General features: G+C 40.7%; 1 non-coding gene across 1 annotated transcript; it reads right to left on the bottom strand.

Annotated features, from left to right (window-relative positions):
- Positions 1–210: 210 nt before the first annotated feature.
- On the bottom strand, positions 211–313 carry LOC111765554 (U6 spliceosomal RNA). The gene has a single exon (XR_002797860.1). It is a non-coding gene; the product is annotated as a U6 spliceosomal RNA (small nuclear RNA).
- Between the last annotated feature and the right edge of the window lie 5,251 nt (positions 314–5,564).

A 5,564-nucleotide genomic window follows, 5' to 3' on the forward strand; every position in this document is an offset into this window, starting at 1 on the left:
AGTTATTACTTGGAGAATTTGGTTAAATTATATCTACTTATTAATAGCAAAAGCAACCATAAGCATTCTTGATCATGAACTTTTCCGATTAAAAAAATTTTTTTTCAAGTACACCTTGCAAATTTTTAAGATTTTTTTTTAAAGAACTAAAACAAAGTTAAACTTTTGTGGTTTTAAAAATAGGGAAAGCTACTTCAGTCCATGTAGTGCAAAATTATGGAATGCTTCACAAATCTATATGTTATCCTTGTGTAGGGGCCATGCTAATCTTCTCTGTGTTGTTCCAATTTTAGTATATGTGCTGCTGAAGCAAGTGCCACCTCAACTTTTTAGGGTCACTTGATGCCTGTTCTAGAAGTTTCAATTAAGTTAAACCAAGACAAATCTGAGATTCTTATACTTGGCTAAGTGCCAAGTGGGGAAATACATCCTTGTGACTATTCAGACAGGTTTATAGACTAGGACCCTGTAAGAGTTAAAATCTGTTCAATATTGAGAGTGAAAAATCAGCTCTGACTGAGAAAAGCAAAGAAACCCTGCCTTCAACAGGCTGAAAGGACAGTCACAAATAAAAGCAACTATAAATTTGACAGAAAACACTCTTTCTCCCAAAATCGCACCTCAGTTGTAAAATATCATAATAAAACCCTGTTTGGGTGATTACTGCTTTCTTTACCAGTGATGCCCCCAGAATGCTTTGCTATTTTCATTCGTTACTGGGTATACCCAATTGCTCAGCCACATTTGTTGCATGATAGCACCCAACACCTAGTTGATCCCCTCTTTTCCTAATCCTACCTCAAAACAGCAAATAGTCCAAACCTGATCCCACACTTCCTTTAGACCCTCTTCAGAATACTTCAGAGGGAGCTTAATTTACAAAAGACGCCTCCTGTCTCCCTCTTGGCTAGCAGTACTCAAGCATGATGCTGTTCCTTCCTTGCTACAAGGCAATAAATCTGATTTTGTCAGACTACAGGCTTGTTTCTGATAGTCTTTGGCTGACTAAGCTTCAAGATCCCATTTGATAATGAAAGCCTCCCTCCACCAGAGCGCAAAGTCAGGAATGAGGTCTTCATTTCTGTGTCAGTGGCACAATAAAGTATCTGCTATTCTCAGCCCTGAAGTTCAGCAGTTTCACACATAGACTCTTCCAACATGGGAGAAAGTGATGCCTTGAGCAGCTCACCCTGATCCCTCATCCTTTGGAGAAATATGGATTGAGGTAGAAGGTGGGGCGGGGGGGGGGGGGGGGGTTGGCGACTGCTTTTTTAAAAATTGTGAGTAGAGTCTATTCAAACACAAGCTTATTTAAGTAAATGGGATTATCAGAGTCCCAAGATAGTGGGGAGTAAAATGGGTCTAAAAGGATGATGAAAGTCTTGCTCTGGCTCACTGTAAAGAGCATATGAAAATTAGGGTAATTTTGGTGGCCCAGACCTCTTTGCAGGAAGGACAGCAATTGAATGAGATTTCACTGAGAGATTTCATTATAAAGACCATAGCACAAAAAGCCAAATTTCATAGTGATAGATAGTAGGACTCTAGAGCCGAAGCAAGTTCAAGGTCATGATACAGCTTCTGGAGATCTCTACTTGCAGGGTCAATTGAGACTATGAGAGTGATTAGACCATCAAGGAAGGGCATATAGTAAAGAGAAGAAAGGCAAGGGCAAAATCTTCAGAAACAGCTATAGAATATTTAAGGATCAGATAGAGAAGGAAATGATTCCAGAATCATTTATGTTCCAATGACTAAGTCAGTATATCCATCTTTGCTTCTATTGAGCTCTAGACTCCTAAATTCAAGGAGAAGCTCCACCTAGATGTTTGCTATGTGGGCTCAAATACAGTGCAAAGTCTTTGGGACCAGCCATAAAAAATAAGAAGAGAAACTATTGTTTATACAAAGCAGGTCAAACCTCTCTGCTGCCTTTCCTGTAAGAGACCTGTGGTTATTTGTATGTAGAGATAGTGCCCCTTTAATTTTTAATTATTGTCCTTTAAATATGCCATTTAACTCTATTAATAGCTTAGGGAGAAACTTGTCATTTTGTACATAAGTAAAGGCAAAGGAAGTTGTGAATGGGTTTTGTCAATGGCCCATAATTTCTGTAACAGGAAGAATGAGTTATAAGTAGGATCAGAAATCTCTCTTGACTGGGAGATTATCTGGGTCTAATCTACCTGCAAGCACATGGGGAAAATGTCAAGTCAGGGGCCCAGAACATTTTGGATTGGGGCCAGCAAACATGTTCTATAAAGGTCCAGATAGAAATATTTTTGTCCTTGTAGGTCATACAGTCTCTGTCTCAACTAATCAACTCTGCCATCATATTGCAAAGCAGCTATACACAGTACACAAATGAATGGGCATAGCTGTGTAACAGTAGAATTGTATTTACAAAAATATGCCACAGCCTGGATCTGGCCCCTGTGTGTTAGTGTTTGCTGACTCCTGCTTTGGATTGGAGACTCCCAATCTCAGAAAGGCCAAAGAATATAGTGATGCAAGATTGCCTGGTTTTGACTCCCTGCTCTAACACTACTAGATGTGTGTTATTTAATCACCCTATGCTTCATTTTCCTCATCTGTAAAAGAAGGTGAATAACAGTCATCATCATAGATTTTATTTAGACCTGGACCTGGCATAAGGAGCAACTCAATACCTGTTACTACTGTTATCCTTAGGCAGGGAACTGAAGACATTGTTTGTAACATCTAAATATTTTTTGGACCTTGTTTTGGATAAGGAATAAGAGCATATAAAGCCCTCACATTGGTTTCTGTCTCTTGCTGTTCCCAAATTTCTATATCATTTTAATTTTAAAGCTCGAAGAAACCCTTTTCCTGAACAAGGAGAATAACCCAGTTTGAACAGGCCCTAAACTACTGTTGTACACAGTCCTCAAACCTTCATACTCAACATGTTCCCTCCCTCTAGTATCCCAACTCCAGAAATAGGTGATGTCAAAGCTAAACAACTGAGGATATCCCTTCCCTCTCCCTCCCAATCAATTCACATAGTCACCAAACCCTGTCAATTCCACCCCCGCAATTTCTCCTGAATCGTTCCCTTCCTTCCATCCCTGCAGCATTACTTGAGTCCAGGTTGTCATTATTTTTGACCTTGTATTACTGCAGTGGACCTTCCTGCCTCTACTCTTGACCCTACCCCACCCATTTTCACAAGGTCCACAATGTACACAAGGACTAGTCTATAGAGGCACTACTAACCATTCTTATCACTCCTGCTCCAAGTCTTTATCATGAAACAAATAAATATGCCTTACCATGGCATAAAGATCCTTCATGGTCTGACTTCTTTAGCCTCATCTCTTTTGCCATCCCCCAAATACATATTTTACTGGTAGGTAATCAACTGCTTGCTGAACCCATTGCTTTTCCTCTCTCTTCACTGCTAACTCCATATTCATTCTCCAGATCTGTGCTCATCTCCTCCTTTGGGAAAACCAGTCTGAATTAAGAATCTTCTTTTGGGCTCCTATAGGATCCTCCTGGCTAATCTAACATAGATTAGAGTTTTTATGAATTTTTATGGCTAAGAGATTTCAAAGTGAGTCAGGAGGTTATTCCAGAGGTTACCCTTATGCAAGTCTCAGCAGGATCTCATTGACTGCCACAGTTAACAGTGTCTCAAATAACAGGACTCCTGAGGGCTCTAGAGATATCCAGACACTATAAGCAGGGCAGACAACTCAGGAATTCGGCACCCTCTAGGTTGGCCTTACTTTGGAATTTATGCTCCCCAGTATAACAGAGTTAGACTCATTTATAGTTTCCCTACACATGGCTATTCTGCCCCTTTTATTTGAACCTATAATTAGCATCATGCTTGATAAATATATGTTCCAGAGGCTTAAATCTCTGGTCTGTGCATGTGCCAGCTGGGCCCTGAATCTCAGCAGAGTAGCAACACCTACCCTCCAGTTCATTGGACCCACCCAGGACAACTAACAAGGAGATTATGATGAACAATGCCATCCCAAGTAACAGAGGGTGTCTGCAACTGCAAGCAAGATAGTTCCATCCATAAGCCCCTCTCAATTAGAACAGAGTGGTCATCACCATCCCAAAATCCTCAAGATTGGGGAATGAACAGTGAACTAAAGTAGACTTATTATTATTCTAACAATGGAAGAACTTTTATCATTGATATAAAGGCAGTGGCCACCAGAGGTTCTGAGGGGAGGGAAAGGAAAGAATAGGTGTAATATGGGGGCATTTTTGGGACACTGAAGTTGTCCTGCATGACATTGCAGTGACAGATACAGGCCATTATATATCTTGTCATAACTTACAATAATGTGTGGGAGAGAGTTTATAATGTAAACTATAATCTACACTTGTGGCAATTCTTCAATACGGGTCCATCAATTGTAACAAATATACCACACTAATGAAGGATGTTGTGTTTTTTTTTGTCTTTATTTTTTTAATATTACATTCAAAAAATATGAGGTCCCCCTATACCTCCCACCCCCCTCACCCTACTCCTCCCCCCATAGCAACAATCTCCTCCATCATCATGAGACATTCATTGCATTTGGTGAATACATCTCTGAGCATCGCTGCACCTCATGGTCAATGGTCCACATCATAGCCCTCACTCTCCCACATTCCACCCAGTGGGCCATGGGAGGACATACGTGTCCGGTAACTGTCCCTACAGCATCACCCAGGACAACTCCAAGACCCGAAAACGCCTCCACATCTCATCTCTTCCTCCCATTCCCTATTCCCAGAAGCCACCATGGCCACTTTCTCCACACCAATGCCACATTTTCTTCAATTACTAATCACAATAGTTCATGAATAGAATATCCGTAAGTCCACTCTAATCCATATTCTATTCCTCCATCCTGTGGACCTTGGAATGGTAGTGTCCACTCCACATCTGTAAGAAGAGGGGGCTTAGATTCCACATGGATGCTGGATGCAATTCTGCTTTCAGTTGTAGGCACTCTTGGCTCCATGATGTGGTGGTTGACTTTCTTCAACTCCATGTTAGCTGAGAGGGTAAGTCCAGTAAACCAGAGTGTAAGAGCTGAAGTCTGTTGAGGCTCAGGGCCTGGCTATCACATGGTCAGTCCAGAGATTCAGGTCCCCTGGGTATATATTAAACCCCAGCACCAACTACAGTTGAAGGATGTTGTTAATGTGGGAAAGTGTGGGAGGTGGAGGGAGTGGGACATATGGGAATTCCTTATATTTTTTATGTAAAATATATGAAATCTAAAGCTTCTTTTAAAAAAAAAATCTAACATAGATCTTACCACATTGGAATTATCTGTTTGGTTATCCATCTTCCCCATAAGATAGTGATTTCTATGAAAAAGCAGATCCAGTCTTATCTGTGTTTCTCTTTCCTTTCCTTCCCACAATGGAAGATCCATCATAGGTGTTCTACTATTTGTGGAATTAATGAATGATGAAACTAAAAGAGTATAAAGGAAGAATGAGAGTGGTTGTCAGGAGAGGTCTGGGTCTAGTCTTTAAGCATTGTTGAAACTGAAGCGTTTGCAGAAGTCAAGTGACAGGAC

The sequence above is a fragment of the Dasypus novemcinctus genome, chromosome 8 (genome assembly GCF_030445035.2).
Source record: "Dasypus novemcinctus isolate mDasNov1 chromosome 8, mDasNov1.1.hap2, whole genome shotgun sequence".
NCBI lineage: Eukaryota > Metazoa > Chordata > Mammalia > Cingulata > Dasypodidae > Dasypus > Dasypus novemcinctus.